Below are 20,123 nucleotides of genomic sequence, written 5' to 3' on the forward strand. Positions count from 1 at the left end.
AGGAAAGCAGCTTTGCTATCTTCTACCTTTTTAAACAAAATCTGCCTTGATTTTGTCTGCCAAGATATGTCTTTGGATGGGGTAAAGCACTTCTGAGGGAAGCTACGAGAGCCACGTTGTAGCTGGAGAGAGAATTGAAAGAGGAAGCCGAGCTGAGACCGCCACAGTTCCGGGGCTGGAGCCCAGCTTTGCAGAATGCCTGCATAGCAGTTTGACCCCAACAGATGAGGCTGTTAGGGACAGAAATGAAAAGCACTGAGAGAGGGGAAGTGTGGGTGGAGCTTATGGACATTCTATGAGCCAAAGCAATTTTGAAGTCTAATCATTTGGAGGGAAAATATTTGTCATGTCATTTTAAAGGGTACAAAACAACACAGAGGAAAATGAAAGGGTTAGAAAATAATTGGTAGCGCTTCTCCCTTTACCCTTGTAGAAGATAGCTCTCCAGTTTTCAGCTCCACTCATTCTGTCCTCCATTGGAAGCTCCCCCAGTGTCTTAGAGATGGATGATGTAAAAGTTAGAAAATGCCTGTGTTTCCTGCTTGCCTTAATTTAAGAAACTGCTTGACTGAAAAGTGACTGAATTTCATTTATAGGATAAAATACTTGATCTCCAGGGAAGCCAGGCCTCAATAGATGGATTTTTACCATGTCACTTCCCCCTAGACCTGTGGGAACTGACCTGATTCTTGGGGAAAATTTGAGCCACATGGCAGTCCGCAGGTGCCCACAAGTCCCTCTATGATCTGAGTACCTGTCTTCCCAGTCTCATCTCACCTCCCTCCTCTCCAGCCAGGGGGATGTGCACCCTATACCCACCCCATGCACACCTGTCCCAGGCTCTGGCTTTCAGCTCCTACCCCAGAAATGCCCACCTCCCCCCATAGCTCAGTGTACCCAAGCTTGGCCCATCCTAAAGCCATCTCTGATAACTCCACCACAACCTGTCTTGGTCCAAGCTGGAAGTGATGAGTGAACTGTCAGAATAAATAATAGTAGCTCACATTTCTTGAGCTAACAGCCAGACACTTCACAAACTCACTCTCACATTTCTTTTTTTGTTTGTTTGTTTGTTTGTTTGGGAGACAGTCACGCTCCATCACCCAGGCTGGAATGCAGTGGCATAATCTCGGCTCACTGTAACCTCCACCTCCTGGGTTCAAGCTATTCTCCTGCCTCAGCCTCCCAAGTACCTGGGACTACAGGCGCACACCACCACACCTGGATAATTTTTGTATTTTTAGTAGAGATAGGGTTTCACCATGTTGGCCAGGCTGGTCTCGAGCTCCTGACCTCAAGTGATCCACCGATCTTGGCCTCCCGAAAGCGCTAGGATTATAAGCATGAGCCACTGCGCCCAGCCAGCTCACTCTCAACTTAATCCTCGAACAACCATATAATATAGGTATTACTATGATTTATCCCCATTTCATAGAGGAGGTAATTAGGACTTAGGGAGGTTATGCAAGTTACCCAAGGTCATATAGTTGATAAGTATCAGAGCCAAGAGTTGAACTCATACCACCTTTCCCAAGAGTACCTTGAGCTACTAGAACTACTGCACACTTGTTTTGTAACATTTACAGAACTATAGCTCAGTGGGCAAAGGCCATGCATGATTCTTCACACCTCCCACAACACTGAGCCACCAGCAATCAATGCATGAATAAATGAATGAATGAGAAAATACCCACAGACTAGAGAGTTAAGGCAACTTTTACAAACATTAAAAGGATGCCATGTCAACAAAAACACATTAAGCACCAACCGTGTGGTCCACATTCTGACGGGCTCTAGGCCTCGGAGTTGAAGCCAGGGTCCACTGGACTTTCAGATGTTCAATGAATTCCCACTTTCCAGCCTAGAAGACAGTCTTCTATCGAGGACTGCTTTTCAGTCTCCTAGCTGCTGCTTTGTTCATTATTGCTCAGCAAACAGTGTGATTTATGCATGAGACACACACCTTAAGATGCAATGTAGTTCTTCCAACTGTCATAACTACTAAATTGAATTGAATGGCAATCTACTGGTAGTTCAACCTCTGCAGGAAAAAATAATCAGCCTGAAAATAATCAATGCAATAGCACTGTAGTGACACTGTCGAAAACTGTACAAACAGTAGGAAAGGTAATGTTGTGACTGTCATTTATTAACGCAGAGTTCTAGTGTTCCTAAGATAAAGATCATTGAAATGTGAAGCGAATTTGTCCAAACAGAATTTCTAATAAATACCTTTGATTGTTCCTTTGTCTCTATCCTTTACTAAAGTCAGGCAATTAGCAGTGTTTGCAATATTACAGGCAAATGAAATTGGGTCTCTGCCTGGTCCGCCTACAGAGGACTTCTATAGCAATAACAATAATCAACTGGATTCTTCGTTTTCTGCTGGGTCCATGTGATTTCCTTAATAATGTCAATGCAGATTGTAATTTGTAGGAAAAAAATACTGCTTGCATGAGGCATGAAATTTAAGACCACAGAAATGCCATCTTTTCTTACAGAATTGTTTTGTTACAAGGGTATGTGGCTTGGACGATTAGAAGAGACCTCAGGTGTGGTGCCCAATTCATCTTTCATAGACCAATATTTTGTTTCCCAAATGTGCCTTGTACATTTCTCCAATACCTTCACTCTCTAGCTGTTGGTGAGGGAAAGGACAAAAATTAGAGTCATAAAATCACCATTAACCCCCTAGCTTGACCACTCACTAGCCAGTCATTTAGGCTCCGTGGGCCTCAGTTTGCTTCTCTGTAAAATGAGGTAGAAAACTATGAAAGTGCCTCCAATCTAAGTTCCCCAGGCTCCTAAGACAAGGCCTGGCCCATAGAAGGCACACAGTACATGTTGCTTGAGCAAATAAGTCAGTTTCTTGTATGGTATCTGGCATGTGATCAGCATAATTAATGGTTGCTTAAAAATTAACAGTCTGTTCCCCACCAGTAACATTCATCTTCTTCCTCTTGGCCTGGTGAAATCTTACGCATTCTTCAAAGCTAACATCACATTCTGCTTTGTCTGATAAACCTTCCCAAGACCACACCAACTAGAAGTGATCTATCTCCCTAAACTCCTAAGACATGTGTTGTCCATAAGCTTCATTCATTCATTCATTCATTTTATGTATTTATTTATTTTCGAAATGGAGTCTCGCTTTGTCACCCAAGCTGGAGAGCAGCGGCGCAATCTCGGCTCACTGCAACCTCTGTTTCCTGGGTTCGAGCGATTCTCCTGCCTTGGCCTCTCAAGTAGATGGGATTACAGGTGCCTGCCACCACACCTGACTAATTTTTGTATTTTTAGTAGAGATGAGGTTTCACTATGTTGGCCAGGTTGATCCCAAACCCCTGACCTCAAGTGATCCGCCCCCACCTTGGCCTCCCAAAGTGCTGGGATTACAGGTGTGAGCCACTGTGCCCGGCCTATAAGTTTCATTTAAAACAAGCTTGTCCAACCTTCAGCCCAGGATTGCCTTGGTCCAGAAGTTTTGAATGCAGCCCAACACAAATTCATAAACTTTCTTGAAACGTTATGAGATTTTTTTCATGATTTTCTTTTTGTAGCTTATCAGCTACCGTTAGTTTTAGTGTATTTTATGTGTGGCCCAAGACAATTCTTCTTCCAATGTGGCCCAGGGAAGCCAAAAGATTGGACTGTCCTGATTTAGAACTTGGGACTCATGGCCTTGTACTGTAGGTTCCCCTCTCAAAGGATTTCTTAGCTGTTCAGTTACATCACAAGCTTCTCGGAGGCAGGTCCAGAGACTTCGGTTCCTGGTGATTTAAACAGCCCCTAGTCAAGAGCATGGCACACAACAGATGTTCCATAAGCATCCACAGATTGACTGGGGGAAATGTCCAATTCCCATGGAGATGGTCAGATGCCCTGGAGAGGCCACAGTGATTACAAGCCCTACAGCCCTCCATGGGATACACTGGGCCAAAGACACTGGTACAGAAGACTTGTCTTCTGTAGAAAGTTTGCTCCATTTCGCTAAATATCTTCCCATTTGTAAGGAAACTGATATCCTCATGACTTGTGGTGGGAGAAAAATTGTACAACCTCTTCAGGGGACAGAGTGACAATGACTCTCCAAGTTTAAACGCACATACAATTTTAAAAGATTTAAAAAACCATAAATGTCCTTTGACACAGTAATTGCACTTATAAATGTTTATCTCACAGACTGACCTACACATGCATGAGAAAAGTCATTGAGAAGATTCACTTTTGGGTTATCTGTAGTAACAAAAGACTGGAAACAAATGTCTATCAACAGGTAACTGGATAAATAAATCAGGATATATCCATGTAGAAGAACACTATGCAGCCTTTTAAAAGACTGAAGTTGGCCAGGCACGACAGCTCACACCTGTACTCCCAGCACTTTGAGACTGAGGCAGGCAGATCACCTGAGGTCAGGAGTTCAAGACCAGCTTGGCCAACATGGCGAAACCCCATCTCTTCTAAAAAAATATAAAAATTAGCCAGGCCTGGCACCTGTAACCCCAGCTACTCGAGAGGCTGAGGCAGGGAGAATTGCTTGAACCTGGGAGGCAGAGGTTACGGTGAGCCGAGATCGGGCCACTGCACTCCAGCCTGGCCAGCAGAGCGAGACTCCATCTCTAAATAAATAGATAGAATAAAGTAGAAATGTATGTACTTGTGTAGAATATTCTCCAAGATATAAGTGAAAAGACAAGGTGCCAACCAGTATGCATGGCTTCATCCAGCTTATGTAAAAAGGGAGACGTACACATGTGCACTTGTATGTGCCTATACTGTCTCCAGAACAATAGCAGCAGGGAAAGAGCCTGGGGTCAGAAGCAGGAGGAGACTTGTCACTATATTCTGTATTCTCATTCATATGGACTAAATTTTTTAGCAAGTGCATGCATTATCTTTCTTTTAAATTTTAACTTTATTTTTAATCAGATGATGAAGTCACATGCACAAAATCATGAAAGGTACAAAATGGTACATGGTAAAAAGTCTTCCTCCCAGCCCTGTCCCCAGCCACCCAGTTTCCAGCCTAGAGACATCTAATAGGAACCCTTTCCTCTGCCCTTTTTAGAGACAGTCCATGCATTGCAGACATTTTCTTTTAAAATAATCACAATGAAGTGAACTGGAAGAAAGCTTCCATTGACTTCACCACCCTCTCCAGCTCATGCTCTGTTCTCCAGAGCCAAGCTTTCACACAGGGTTGTCTACGTGTATGGAGTGGTGAAAAGAGTTCCTTGGGCTTTGGAGTCAGACAAACCTGAGTCTTCAATAATTGACCTAACCTCTCTTGGTCTTATGGCTTCATCCATAAAATGGACAATTCATACCTGGCTCTTAGGTTGTTATAAGGGTAAGAAACAGTCCATGAAAAGCATATGGGTCACTTAGCCACAGCCACTCTAAATTTCTGGGCACCAGCACCCTCCATGGCTGGGACCCATCCTCACTGAGCAGCATTCCTGGACACAGCCAGAGACCCCAAGACCCCTGGATGTCCCCCTAATCCCCTGAGAAGTACATCCTGTATTTCTGAGGTAACATTTTACGGTAAACTTCTACAGCAAGCAAAAAACCTTAAGGAGCTCATGATCAAGACCAGTCCTCCCTGGGTTTGGGGACTTTTGAAAGGGCCCAGGTTTAGACATCAAGAAACCTGTATTTGAGGCCTGACTCTGCCATTAACTGAGCCTCCTGGAGTGATTCGTTTCTCATCCCAAGCCTTGCACAGACTGGGTGGTGATTCCTGAGGCCCAGAACCTGGCCAGCCTTATAGCCTCAGTCAGGGATGTGTTAGTGGAGCCCTTCACTCAGCGAAAGCATAGCTGGCTGAGTCTCTAGACAGAGAGTGTGTTTTTCAGGCTAAACTATCTCCCTACCATGGACATAAAATGACATGGGTATACAACACACTAAATTCTTCAAGGTAACAAATTTAAATTCTTCAAGAAGGGAGTGACCATTTAAAATATCTCTAGTTCATTTTTAGCATTACTGAAATTCAATGTAAATCACAGTGGCCATATAGAGTTGACATATAACCCTCCCTCTGTCAAACACCAGGTTACTAAAGTCACAGGGATTAAGAAATGACCCTTGGTAACAAAAGTTACCAATGTAGACCAGTTATGTGGCAGGTGGGGAGAGCTATTCTAAGGTTCCTTCTAACTCCAAGGGGCTCAGATCGGATATTTGGCAAGTAAGCAATTGGCACATTGACCCTGCAATTTACAAAGTGATTCCTATGATCCTGAGGGTAGAAGAAGATTTTGCTCCTGGCAGAGGTTTTGCAGGATGTGGGTGGGGTTGGAGAGGAGGCTGCTGTGAGGGTAGAAGGGGGTAACCTCTGTCCCTTCACCATGTTTATCTTGCCATATCACCATCCAGCATTCACAGTCCATTGCCCAAAATAAACCACAGATACAAAGTAGACAGATACTTCATCTATTTTTTAAGTAAATCTAGGAAGTTAAAGATCACAGCTGTCTCCAAGAATACCATGCTCGTTGAGTAAAAATATCTCTTAGCAAGTTGTCCTAAATCAATTTTTTTTAATGAGACCTCTTTTTTCCTACCTAGTATTGATAATTTAATAGCTCTGCAAAAAGTGCTTCTGAAGCAAGAAAACTTAGTATTTTCTAATTTATTCTCTGGGAGATTTGACTGCTAATCAAATATCTTAATTCCCTCCATACTTAAAGGGGGCATTTTAAAGTGACTTTCCCAGCCGTTCCAAATTACTTCTTGAGGTTTATTGTTTGTTTTTAAATTTATGTCCAACATGGGCTCTCTTCTTGGGGACTGAGCTGTTTCAGAAAATGATGGAAATTTGGGGTGAATCTACCAACAGTGTTCAGTCTTTCCAAAAAGACAGTTCATTAAAAGCTGAAAGGTTTGACCCTCTGGCTCTATCTTTTTGGCCTAACATCCTAACACAGGTGTGGACAGGGTCAAGCATGCAGGCCTGTCTCTGATACCTGGTTATAGCAAGGCTGTCCTTGGCATTTCACCTCCACCTCTTCTGCATCATACATTGTTTATTTTCACCTCATTATTCCATTCCTACTCCATTTGGTGATAATCCACTGTGTGCTAGGCACCCTTCTGGGCACCAGCATACAGAAAAATGCCTTAGCATTCGTCCCTGCCCTCAAAAGGGCCTTGGGATCAAGAAGAAGTGGACACGAGCACATCTGACTAAATGCAACATCATGGAGGGTGTATCCAGGATATGAGCAAAATGCTCAGAGACAACTCTTTTTATTTATGTCACAAATGCTTCTACAGCACCTACTATGGGCCAGGCATCATGCTAATAAGGGCTTTACCAATATTAATTCATTTAATCCTCACAGCAACCCACTGAGATGAATACTATTCTTATCCTTTGGTACTGGTGGGGAAACTGAGGCACAGAGCAGGGAAATAACTTGCCCAAGGTCACACAGCCAGTCAGCTCCAGGTGGGGCTCATGGGGCATGGGCCCTGGAGCCCACACACTCTGACTCCAGGGCCCACGCTCCTACCATCGGGCCACACTGCCTCGCAACACACTTTCTCGCCAAATTCAGAGACACATAACTAAAACCACTTACAAATGGAGTATGCCGACTGAGAATGCTACAGAACACATCGAGGAAGTGACATTTACACTAAAATCTGAATGATGAACAGGAGTTAACTAGACTAACAGGGGAGGAAGTGGGTTGCAAGCCGTGGTTCTGGGTGGGGAAGGAGTGCAATGTGTTCCAGGAACTCACCAAGGCCACCAGAAAAGGAGGGTGGAAAAGAAGGAAGAAAACAGCTCAAGAAGAGGCTAAAACATGAGCAGCAACCATAGCATTCAGCACCCTCACTACAGGCCAAGGGTCATTCCGTAGTTGGGTTCCGCAAGAATGATAGGAACCTAACAGCTTTGGCAGGGGTAATAGCATCAGTTATGCATCATCCACTGATCACTTGGGCTGACATGTAGAATGCATTGGAAGAGGACGGAGGGGTTAAGCAGGGAGACCCCGGGGGAGGCAGCAGCCAGGAGAGAGTTGATACTCCCTTGGATGGGCTGGAGGTGGATAAAAATGGATTCAAGCGAGTTTTAGGAGACAGTATCAACATGTTATGCTGCATGTTTGCTTATGATGGGTGAGGAAAGGGAGGAGTCAATGGTGGCTCTGAAGATTCTAGGTATTCACAGGGTCGGGAAGCACTTGTTAGTCACAGGTTTGTTGGGTGCCGGAGGGGAAGAAAGTCCCGTGCAACAGCCACATACAATGTTCATCACTCCCCTGGCTGTCAGGCTGCTTCAGGGCTGCAGACCCTCGCACGTGCTGATCTCGGGCTAAGGGCTGTTTCCTTCCTTCGACTGAAGACCTTTCATACTGTAAGATTCAGCTTGAAAGTCTCTCCCTCCATACACATCACACACTGACACTGGACCAGGCGCTTATTTGGATCTCACAACATCTCTGCAAAGAAGATATTGCTATGCCTGTTTTACAGATTACTGAGAATCAGAGAAGTTCCAAAGCTGGCCTGTCATTTGTGGCATAAGCGAGAGAGCCCACTGACATCCCAGCGCTGCCTTCCCAGCCACACTGAGGGAGAGGTGGGCTTGGCCCTTGAGGCCCCTTCTTCTCAAAGGCATTGAGGTTACTTTCCATGTAGATTACGGTTGAGAACAATGAGAACTTCTGGAGCACATTCTGTGGGCTGTGTGAGGACGTTGGCAAGGGAACAGACTAAGATGGCTAGAAAATGCCCCTCTTTCATCTCTAGAATTCATCTAGTGAAGCACTTCCCAAGCCTCAGGTATCCAGGGTCTCCCTGTTCTTCCTAGAAGTAGGTTCCAGTGAACAGAAAGCCCACAGCATAACTAAGAAAAAGCTGTGTGTCTCTACCATGCTGGTGAATCCATGCTGCTCCTTGTCCTGCCACTCCTTGACATGGACGCTCTATTCTAACAGTGCCACTCTCTCATGTCACTGTCCCTCTGCCTGGTTCCTCCTCGTCTCTTATCTGCCTGGAGAGTCCCACTCCTTGGATGAGTCGCACCCAGAGCATCCCTCCCCCATCTCCTCAGGCTGGGTGTAGAGTGACCAGCTGTCCTAGTATGACTGGGCCTAACGGATGTTCTGGTTTGTGGGACTTCGGGTGGTATATCAGCTCAATCCCTTGCAAACCAGGATGGTTGGTCACCCTAGTTAGGCATGTGGATTGCCCCTGCTTATGGCAAGCCCAGCAAGTATCCAAGCTGTCTTGCACTCATTGGTTCTCTCCTCTGCTCTTTCCCCAAAAGTAGTTATGACCCTCTGAGATGAAGCCCTGTGCCTTGTTCATCACTGTATTCTCAACATCTAGGCCTGGTACAGACCAGGTTGTGTGGTCAATGTTTGTGCAATGAATGTACGAGCCCAGACTCAGCATATTTAGGAGATGGCTCCTACCACCCAGCAATTAGAGAGGGGAGGCAACGCAGGCGGAGGACATCTACCAATGCAGCACATGAGCAAGACACAGGGCCTGAGAATAACTGAACCCTGGCCCACAGATGCCAAAGAACTGGTTTTGCTTGTTTGTTTCATTTGCCAGTCAGAAGCGTGGGGGATAATTTAGTGGAATCCCTTCACGGATAGGTTTAACTTGAAATAATTCAGCTATAGGTGCTTGGCAAACAATCAAATAGTGAACAGGTCCAAGAGAGAAGGAAATAATTTAGATGGCAGTTGGCTCCACTAGAAGTGCCACCTGGTGAGCACGGGCCCACAGTGGGTGTGAGGCGGGACAACGGGGGCACACTTCCCTCCTGCGTGTGTACCTCACACTGTGCTAGGATGATTATGGTTCTGGCATACAAAGTCACTTATTTTTCATGCAACCTGGTCCCTAAACTTACGAAAATGCCTTTATCTGGTAATCAACTGGGAAAAACATTGGCTGAACCCCATACTTTGTAAGTACTTATGAGATTTTCAAAGGTGGTTCTTACACACTAACTTTAGAGTCCCCAGATGGTGAGTCCCAGCTGCACCACTTCATAACTAAATGATCTTAAGTAGGTAATGACTTAACCTTGTAGAGCTTCCATTCTCATGGGCAAATGAAGGATAATCTCTCTCCCTCACAGGCTCACAGTGAGGATTAAACGAAGGGAATGCATGCACAACAGTTAGCAGACTGCTTGGTACAAAGTAAGTGCTCAATAAACCAAAGCTATTATTTTTAGTGGTGGTAATAGCACTGCTTTTATTTGGCATTTAAAGCTGTGTAGCTAATCTGGGCATTCCACCAGGTTGCTGAAGCAATAGACGGCCCCTTAATAAACAGCTTCCAGACAGCTTGTCATTTAAAACTGAATGCATTTTTGCTTCTCAGTTGTTGGACATATTATTTACTACCTGATGGTCTTGCTCTGGCCCAAACAAGCTAATTATTGCAATTCCAGAGTACATACCATCATCCAGAAATAGCTTTCTGTAGAGTGGGGACTGAAATTAACAGGCAATTAGCAAGTTTAAAAGGATTTCCTTTCCCCAACCCCACCCCTGGCACCTCTAACACATTAAAACTCATCACAGCAGTTATTTTAAGGAAATTCAGCAGAGGTACTTGCGGGGCCCGAGGTCATCTTGTGTTGGCCCTGGATAGATCATGAAATCCTGTTGCCAAGGAGCATGGTGGGAATGTGGCAGGAAGGCTAAAGTCAGGAAAGCCGCCTCAGCCACTAAGTAGCCATATGGCCTGGGGCAAGCCACTACTCAACTCTGAGCTTCAGTTTCTTCATCAGTAACGAAGTGGCCAGGCACAGTAGCTCACACCTGTAATCCAGAACTTGGGGAGGCCAAGGCCAGTGGATCCCTTGAGGTCAGGAGGTCAAGGCCAGTCTGGCCAACATGGAAAACCCCCATTTCCACTAAAACTACAAAAATTAGCCGGGCATGGTAGCAAACACCTGTAATCCCAGCTACTCAGGAGGCTGAGGCAGGAGGATGGCTTGAATCCAAGAGGAGGAGGTGGCATGAGCCAAGATCATGCCACTACTCCCAAGCCTGGGCAATAGAGACTCCATCTCAATAAATAAAGTTAAGAAGTTAGACTGCTCAATTCCTGAGACTCCTTCCAACCCAGCAATCTGATGTCCACACTGGGGCTGACCACTGAACTACATGGAGGCACATGCCTCAGTTTCCTTATCTATGCCATTCATCCAACAGCTATGTATCAATCCCTGTTAGGCACTAGGCACTGTGCTAGGTGTTTGGAAGAGTCATTCTCAGGCCTATCCTATCTCAGCAACCTGTAGGAATGTCCTCACCTCCAGAGTTAGCCCCCTTGGAAGGAAAATATTTAGTCTCACATTCATTTCTTTCCTATATGAACCTGGAATCACTGGGGGCAGCCTCTCTGAACTGCCCCATTTTCTGAAAAGTGTCCGAAGTACAGCCCAGGCATGGGACATTCAGCACAAAGGGCCCAAGTCTTGAGAGGGAGTAGTTTAGGAGTGAAGAAATCCCAGCCTCCCACTATCCAGTCTTAAGGTAAAAAGAATTGTACAGATGAGCACCTTTCTTCCCCTTGGTATTTCCCTTTGGCATGACCCAAAGACCACTCCCATAAAGGGCCATACCCTAGTGTTTTCTGACAATCTAGGGATGAATTCCCTATTACATCTCAGGATGGGAGAAAAACAGGATTTGGGAGTTCTGGTTTAATCACTAAATGAACTTAATCTTGACTTCTGGTTTTGTCACCTGCAAAAGGCAAGTGGTCTTGATGGCTACTTGATAAAGCTGTCTGCGGGCCAAATGAGAGTGTGCCTCTGCAAGTGCATTGTAAACTGCAAAAATAATTGTGGTTCTCTCTGGGCCGCCTTCTACTTCACAACAATACTGAGCTGACCTTACAGATAAGCTGAACAGATGGTTGCCTCCATGGCAGTATTTGAACAGCACCAGAAAGTTTCACCTCTCCAAAGCATCTTTCTGCTGGCCTGAAATTCAACCATTAGGGATTCATTTTGTGGGGGGGGGGGGGGCTTACAAGCTTCCCAGGGTTCAGGAGCACTCTATTAAATAGCTGTTGTAATCACCCAGCAGGTTCTTCCTATTCTCTGCATAGACAAAACCAGTTCACCAAGACCATGCTATTGTAGTAGAGTTTAACACAAAGCCAGCTACGCAGAAGACAGTTATTACTCCAATCAGTCTCCCTGAATGCCAGAGGTTAGGGTTTTTCAAGGATAGTTTGATGTACAGGGGATTAGGGAATGGGTGCTGCAGATTGGTTGGGGATGAAATCATAGGGTTGTGGAAAACGGTCCTCGTGCACTCAGTTGGCCTCTGGGTGGGGGCCCCAAGACTGGCTGAGTCATGAGCCTCAAGTCCGGATGTAATCAGTCTAAAAAACATCTCAAAAGATCCATCTTAGGCTCTACAATAGTGATGTTATCTACAGGAGCAATTAGGCAAGTCACAAATCTTGTGACCTCTGGCCACATGACCCCTGAGCAGTAAGGGATGATAGAAAATTTGCCTATATCTTAGCAGAACTCAGGCCCCTTTCATAATCCTGACCTTCTGGCCTTTCATTGGTTTTGCAAAAGTGGTTGAGTTTGGGGAGTGGCTATTATCCTTGCTGTAAGGTTAAACTATAAACTAAATTCCTCCCAAAGTTAGCTTGGCCTACACCTAGGAATGACCAAGGACAGCTTGGAGGTTAAAAGCAAGATGGAGTCAACTATGTCAGATTTCTCTGTCATCATTTCACAAAGGCAGTTTCACTGTGACCTGCTAATACTGTGGGAAAAAAAAAAACAGTACTCATTGGGCCTTAAGCATATTCTAGGTTCTTTGCAATACTTAATTTTGTTTTTAATCTCAAACCAGTCTGAGACAGGATTTACTATTCAGCACATTTTTAAAACTGGGAAAATGAGTCTCGAGATGTTTAGGAAACTTGCTAAAAGGTCACATGAGTGACAGGGTTAGGACTTAAACATGCGTGGGGTCGGGAAGATGGCAGGCACAGGGTATCAGGCCAGGGGAGATGCCCTAGAGCCAGCGACACTCAGCCTACTTCTTCTAAGAGCCGGTCACCTCCATAAGGACAGCCAGAGCTTCTGCCAGGAAAGAAAGAACGTTGATGCTATTCGTTTTCCAAAAGAGCGTATCTCCTCCGGCTAATCTGAACATATTTCTTACAGGGCTCTTGAATGCCCCTTTGTAGCTGAGTGGGTGAAACGGCATCACCAACATTTGGCCCTGCTGCTCCACTGAGAGCCGGCGCCGTTCGCGGGATAATTATCCTGTAGTCTTCTCACCTCCGGAGAGAATGCAAGGCGCCCTCCTTCCAAATCTGGCCCGTCACGCCAGCACCACTTATTTTTAGAAGCTGTTTTCCCCTCATAGTTTCACAACCTCTAATCTGCCACTCTCCAGTGAATATAAATTAAAACACAACAATGAAATATGGAGAAATGTTTTCTCCCGTCATCTCCAGCTCTCTGAACCCGGGGCTGGGAGTGGGTGGAGCGCCTGATTTGTCTCCCAGGCGACACGGAAAGGGAGGCAGTGAGACGTGCTACCTGGTCGCTTCCGGCTCTGATGAACCACTGCCAACCAGTTATTAGGGAGGAGGGCAGCACTTGCAAAAATTTCAGGTCTCTGAGAGCCCAGAGCCTGAGAAGTGTGGAGGATACTAATTACACCCAGGTGGAAGCCTGGCCACAGCTCACCTCCTAAGGAAAGAGCGAGCCCATTAAATAGCCAGGAAGGAATGGAGTTCACAGGGGATTAGATTTCTAGATTATAGCCTCAGAGTCATTCTCAAATTTATCTCCTAAAATCTGGAGGTCAAGGAACAAAAGCACCCTTGAAGAACAGGTAAAGGGAGCCTAGTCTGAATTCTTAGCTCCTGACAGCCAGGCCGCAAGAGGACAGACATCCCGTGCACACACGCCCGCCCCATCGCCAAAGAAAGCTCTAGAGCTAGACACTAAGACTGGCCTTTCATGAAATGACAGCACCTGCCAAACACAATAGGGAAATAGTTAGTCCAGCCAGGCAGTGCCATAGAGTGGTCAGAGCATGGGAATTTCAACCAGACAGCAGCAGGCTTTAATCCTCACTCTACTCTCCCCAGATGTGTCACCAAGGCAAGTCACTCAGCTTCTCTGAGGCTCAGTTTCCTGGCCTGTAGAGTGGGAATAATTATAATACTATCTTGGTTGTCAGGTTTAAAAGACCAAATGAATGTCACTGCCTGGCAGACTACTTAAAACAATAAGAGGTGCTAAAGTTACTTTAAACCAACCCTCTCCACCCTCTCCTTCCCCACCTCAGTTTCATACCCCAGAGACCAAATTCCTGATGGATTCCTAAATGATATCTCTGCCAAATACTGGTGCCAGGTGCTGGGCAAGGCACAGTTTTGCAACCAGCTGTCAGGCAGCAACAACTTCACAGTCGTACTTTTATTCAGTGTGTGGTAAAACTTCTGGGACAAGAGTCAAAGTCGTAGGGCTTTAGTGGGAAACTGCCATTGCCTGACCAGAGGTACAAAGCACTGGCCCTTCCCTCATCCCTGGCCTGACCTAAGAGGGCTGGGGTACCACAGGACTGTTGACCCCACTGAGAGCTCAGGGTGCCAGAAACACTGCCTGCCACGTGATTCCTATTGGTCCTTCCAGAGATGCTAACAGGCCTGGAGGCTGGAGGTCTCTCTGCCCACACTTTCACACATGACCTGGAGCAGGGGGTCCCAGCTCTGTAGCTGCATTTCTGACCCAGTTGGATACCTTGACATGGTCCCAGCAAGCAACAGAGCACCCATTGTACAGCCTTCCCCAGCCCCAGAGAGGGACTGTCCCTGCCAAGAACAGAGGTGCCACCCAGAATCTGACAGCAGGGGAGGCTCCCCAAGCATTCTACCCAGAAGAACAAGCACCCTCCCCAGATGGCCTGTGGCCCACCCTGCCCTCAGTTCCTAGCAGATCCTCAACTTGGCCTGCTTTGATGTTTGTGAATGGCAGGTAGGAAAGGTCAGGCAAGTGGAAGAAACCTAAACCATGCTCTCTATGGCCATGGAAGCTTCCTAGGTATTATTACATAGCTGTACTATATTAATATTACTGTCATTAATTGATATTATTGTAATGTTACTATAATATACATAGCCATAATATAAACACATTATAAAGCTGTAATAGCTTATCTTTATTCTACTATGTGGCAAGTCTGTACTAAGCATTCTCCTACTCTAAACCCTCACAAAAGTATTAGGTATGAACTATCATTGAATTTCGTTTTACAAACAAGGACAATCCAAAAAGGCTAAGTTACTTGCCCAAGGCCACACAGTCCACAAGAACCCAAGTTCCCACTCAGGCCCATTCTCTTAGCTCTGTGCCACCCAGCTCTGCAAATGTAGCCACCCAAAGCCAATCAAGCCAGTGGTAGAGTTCTAAAACCAAATCTAGGGCTCTGTCCCACCAATCTCCACCTGGTGCCTGGAATTCCTTTATTTTTGTTTTTTTGTTGTGTTTTGTTTTAAAGTTTCACCCCCCTTCCTAAAACCCAAGTATCCCTGGGACAGGATGGAAATCCATAAACAGGTGCCTGAGTAAGACATCATTCACAGAGCCTTTTCCTCCTGACAGCTGGCCAAGAACAGGAGAGGGGGCCCTGGGCAAATCTGCAGGATTACATTAGAGCTTATTTTCCCCCGCATGCCCCTAATTTTCTACATGCTCTTCCATTCCTGATGGATTCCTAAATGATATCTCTGCTAAATCCTGCTGCCAGGTGCTCTTCCATTCTCCCAGTGATCCAGAACTTTCTTGCTGTCATGAAGAAAACTGATTTAATAAGTAAACTCATACTTAGGAAGCTTCCCATCCACCCTGGCCCCCCATGGTATCTCACGTCATCATCAGACCGAAAGAACCCATACCCTCATCAGTGATGACTCAGCAAAATCAACTTCACATGATTAGGAAGCTCACATGACTAGCAAGGCAAGGAGGTTCTCTCTGCCGGCCACCTCCTCCCCCCAGCACTCCACCACAGCCTGCCTACTGTCTGCCCGTTTGGACTAGCAGCTGGTGCTGTGGGATCTTTAACTCCACTGAAATTATGTCACAAAACTGGGGCATCGTAGGGAACCTAGGAAAACAGACAAGAAATAAAGACTCCATATGTGCCTGGCCCACACCCAAGTTTGGCTCACTATGCACACATTAGATCCTGCCATTCACAATTTAAAAAATATATGTATTTATTTTGTGTATATATACATATATACACACCTAGGAAAAAAAGTATGTATTTTGTATATATACAAAATTTATTACTTATAAATAAAATTTATACAAAATTTATTACGTATAAAATTTATACAAAACTTATTACGTATAAATAAAATTTATACAAAACTTATTACGTATAAATAAAATTTATACAAAACTTATTACGTATAAATAAAATTTATACAAAACTTATTACGTATAAATAAAATTTATACAAAACTTATTACGTATAAATAAAATTTATACAAAACTTATTACGTATAAATAAAATTTATACAAAACTTATTACGTATAAATAAAATTTATACAAAACTTATTACGTATAAATAAAATTTATACAAAACTTATTACGTATAAATAAAATTTATACAAAACTTATTACGTATAAATAAAATTTATACAAAACTTATTACGTATAAATAAAATTTATACAAAACTTATTACGTATAAATAAAATTTATACAAAACTTATTACGTATAAATAAAATTTATACAAAACTTATTACGTATAAATAAAATTTATACAAAACTTATTACGTATAAATAAAATTTATACAAAACTTATTACGTATAAATAAAATTTATACAAAACTTATTACGTATAAATAAAATTTATACAAAACTTATTACGTATAAATAAAATTTATACAAAACTTATTACGTATAAATAAAATTTATACAAAACTTATTACGTATAAATAAAATTTATACAAAACTTATTACGTATAAATAAAATTTATACAAAACTTATTACGTATAAATAAAATTTATACAAAATTTATTACGTATAAATAAAATTTATACAAAATTTTGTATATATTTGTATATGTGAAATATTTTTTAAATGTTAATATATCTATAATATTTATATATTTGAATATATAAGTTTATATATATTTATATGGCTCACTATAAAAGAAATTGAAACCTCCTTAAGCATGAACAACTCCCACGGGGGTTTTTTTATGAGACGCACAGGAAGATGGCAATGGGTACTGAAAGGAATGAATTGCTTGTGAGGGAACTTTATTTACTAGAACAACCCCAGGTAGGAGGAGAGGTTTTAAGAAATGAGAGTAGGGGTTCTGGAGGAGGTCACCTTGCCTCCTAGTACAGAGGTAAGACTCCACTGAGGCTGGAGAATAATGCTCATGAGGAGATTGGCAGGCCCCAGATCCCTGCAGCTACTGGGACAGAGGCTTCAGTTCCTTGCCATGGGGGCCTCTCCCTAAAGCTGCTCACAACATGGCAGTTGGCTTCTCCCATAGCAAGAGAGAGAATCCCCAGAGAGAGCAAGAGGCTCCACAATGGAAGGCCTAGTCTTTCACAATCTAATCCCAGCAGTGACATACCCATCACTTCTGCTCTGTTATTGGTCAGACCAACCCTGGTGCAATGTGGGAGAGGACCACACAGGGTACAAATCCTGGGAGGCAGGGGCCCTTGGGCCATTTGAAGGGTGGTTACTCCAGCAGGTACAGAGTATGGTGAGCCCACATGAGGAGGTGCCCAGATTGCAGCCATAGATCCTTGGGCAGGTCATCCAACCTCATTTACGCTGTTTGCACTTACAGAAAATGAGAATAATAGACTCGTCAGGGCTTGGCAATGCCTATGAAAGTGCATTGAACAAAGGGAAGTATGCTGCAGATATAAGACAACATGGTTTTGATTGTAATTACTAGTACCAGTAGCACATAGTTGTGAGGACTCCTATTCTATTGAGCTAACAGCCCTGACCCACCTGTATCAATCAGTGCCAATGTATATTTCACACTGTCAATACCCAGTGTCAGATAATGAAGTTTTGCAAAATACAGCTTGGGTGGGATCTCTTTAATGACCTGTTAAAACTGATTTATAGTTAGCTTTTTACCTGAATGCACATAAGGAATCTACAGTTCTTGCTAGTTCTTGCTTGGAAATGATCTGTTTCTTCATCTGAATGTCCTCCCTTCATCTGATTTCCTTAGCAACCCTGGTTTTTCTGTTTTGATTGACAATACAAAATTAAATATTAGTCTAGTCCCTCACTGGGCTATCACAGGTTCCAAAACACCCAGCCCTCATGTCATTGATCCAACATCAACCGTTCCACCGGTCCTTCCCTCCCCTGCCCCCTTACCCTGCCCTAAGGGCTCTCAAGACAGACCTGTTTAACTCTGGGCATTTAGAACACAGAAGAGTTTCTCACCAGGGAATCTCTCTTTCTAAAATCCCCACAGAGCTGGTCAAGCAAGAAGAGCACTGGACTACGCATCAAGACCTGGGGTGCTGATCCTGACTCTCATCCTTGACTGCAGTGTGGGCTGGGCAGGTCACTTCACTGCTCTAAGCGATTTAGTTCTGGTTTTGAAAGACTGGGTGATTCCACCCATTATTCACTGAGCACCTCTGGGCCTTCTATTATGGCCTCCTCCCTTTCCTGCCCTGCAGCTCCCTGCCAAAAACAAAGCCTATGCAACCTTCGTAGATACTCTTCATAGAATCTGTTTCTCTCCCTGTGGGCTCTTTCCTTCTGAGCACTGGCAGGACTTAACCATATGTTCTAGGCATTGGGTGTGAAACCAGCAAGGCTTGGTGCTGGAAATTTAGCCTCATCTTCCCAACCACCATAGCTAACTCTTGTCAAGTACTTGCTCTGTGTGCCAGGCACTGTTCTACCTCATTAAAACTTCACAGCAACGCTGAGGTGGCTATTATCATCTTCATTTTATAGATGAGGGAATTGAGGCTCAGAGAGAGTAAGTAACTTATTCAAAGTCACCCAGCCCACATGAGGCAGAGCCAGGATTCATGCCCAAGCAGTCCGGAACCCAAGCACACTGTCTTGGGACTGGATTTTCTTTCCCCATGAAGAATGTAAATTTCTTAATCACAGGCCCTGTTTATTTTACACACAGTCAGCATCTAGAAGTCTTTGTTAACTGATTACAGGTTTCTGTAATTCTAGGCATGTTAAGCATAGGGTCAAGCATAAACTCTGTCCCTACCTTTCCAGAACATATGCTCTGATATATTATAGCAGACAAACGCAAAATTTCCAAGACTCGTGGGATTTAGAAGGGATTTTTCTCAACTCTTCTTTTCCAAATAAGAAAAGGGAAGCTTGAGGAGATTAAGTTACTTCTGACCACATAGCTCCCTGCTGCAGAACCAGGACAGAAACCCAAGCCTTCTCATCCCTATCACGAGTTGGATCTAGGGCAGTGGTTCTCAGTGGTTCTCAACTGGGGTGGTTTCGCTCCCTCACCCCATGGGACATTTGGCAATATCTGGGGGCATCTTTGCTTGGCACAGCTGGAGAAGAGGATGTTACTGGTATCTAGTGAGAAGCCAGGGGTGCTGTTAAACATCCTACAATGCACCAGACAGCCTTCACAGTAGAATCATGTGGCCCAAAATGTCAATAGTTCTGAAGTTGAGAGATCCATTCTGTGGGATTTACCAGTTCCTCTAAGGCTCTTTGTTTCTGTATCTTTACAAGCCGTCATCTACAGTTGGACACCTTGTCTTATTCATCCTTGGCTCCAGTGCTCAGAGAAGTGCCTGGCACGTAATAAAAGCTCATTGAACAAGGGAGGGAAGGAGAGAGGGAGAAAAGGAAGGGAAAGAATGACAGAAAAAGATATCAGGCTTTCCTGGCAGGCAAAGAAAGTCCAACACTATAAATCAAGACCTCTGTTCATAAAACAGAAGATGTCTGACTGTTTGAAATCAATTCTTGTATATCATTCCAGAGAGAAGACTAACTCCGAATACCTTAATTATGCGTTAGCACAATTTAGACGAATACTCACAAAATTAAGCAGAGAACCCAAGC

At 44.1% G+C, this 20,123-nt stretch overlaps 1 protein-coding gene and 1 long non-coding RNA gene across 3 annotated transcripts in view; one reads left to right on the forward strand and one right to left on the reverse strand.

Annotated features, from left to right (window-relative positions):
- LIPC (lipase C, hepatic type) overlaps positions 1-20,123 on the forward strand; it is a 160,676-nt gene that overhangs the window by 67,069 nt on the left and 73,484 nt on the right. The gene's annotated exons all lie outside the window — the stretch shown is intronic.
- The window catches only part of LOC130540836 (uncharacterized), a 64,720-nt gene that overhangs the window by 42,578 nt on the left and 2,019 nt on the right, over positions 1-20,123 (reverse strand). Inside the window, exon 2 of the long non-coding RNA XR_008954835.2 lies at positions 18,177-18,287. This is a non-coding gene — a long non-coding RNA (uncharacterized LOC130540836). The remainder of the gene's footprint in view (positions 1-18,176; positions 18,288-20,123) is intronic.

Source organism: Pan paniscus, chromosome 16 (genome assembly GCF_029289425.2).
Source record: "Pan paniscus chromosome 16, NHGRI_mPanPan1-v2.0_pri, whole genome shotgun sequence".
NCBI classification, from domain to species: Eukaryota; Metazoa; Chordata; class Mammalia; order Primates; family Hominidae; genus Pan; species Pan paniscus.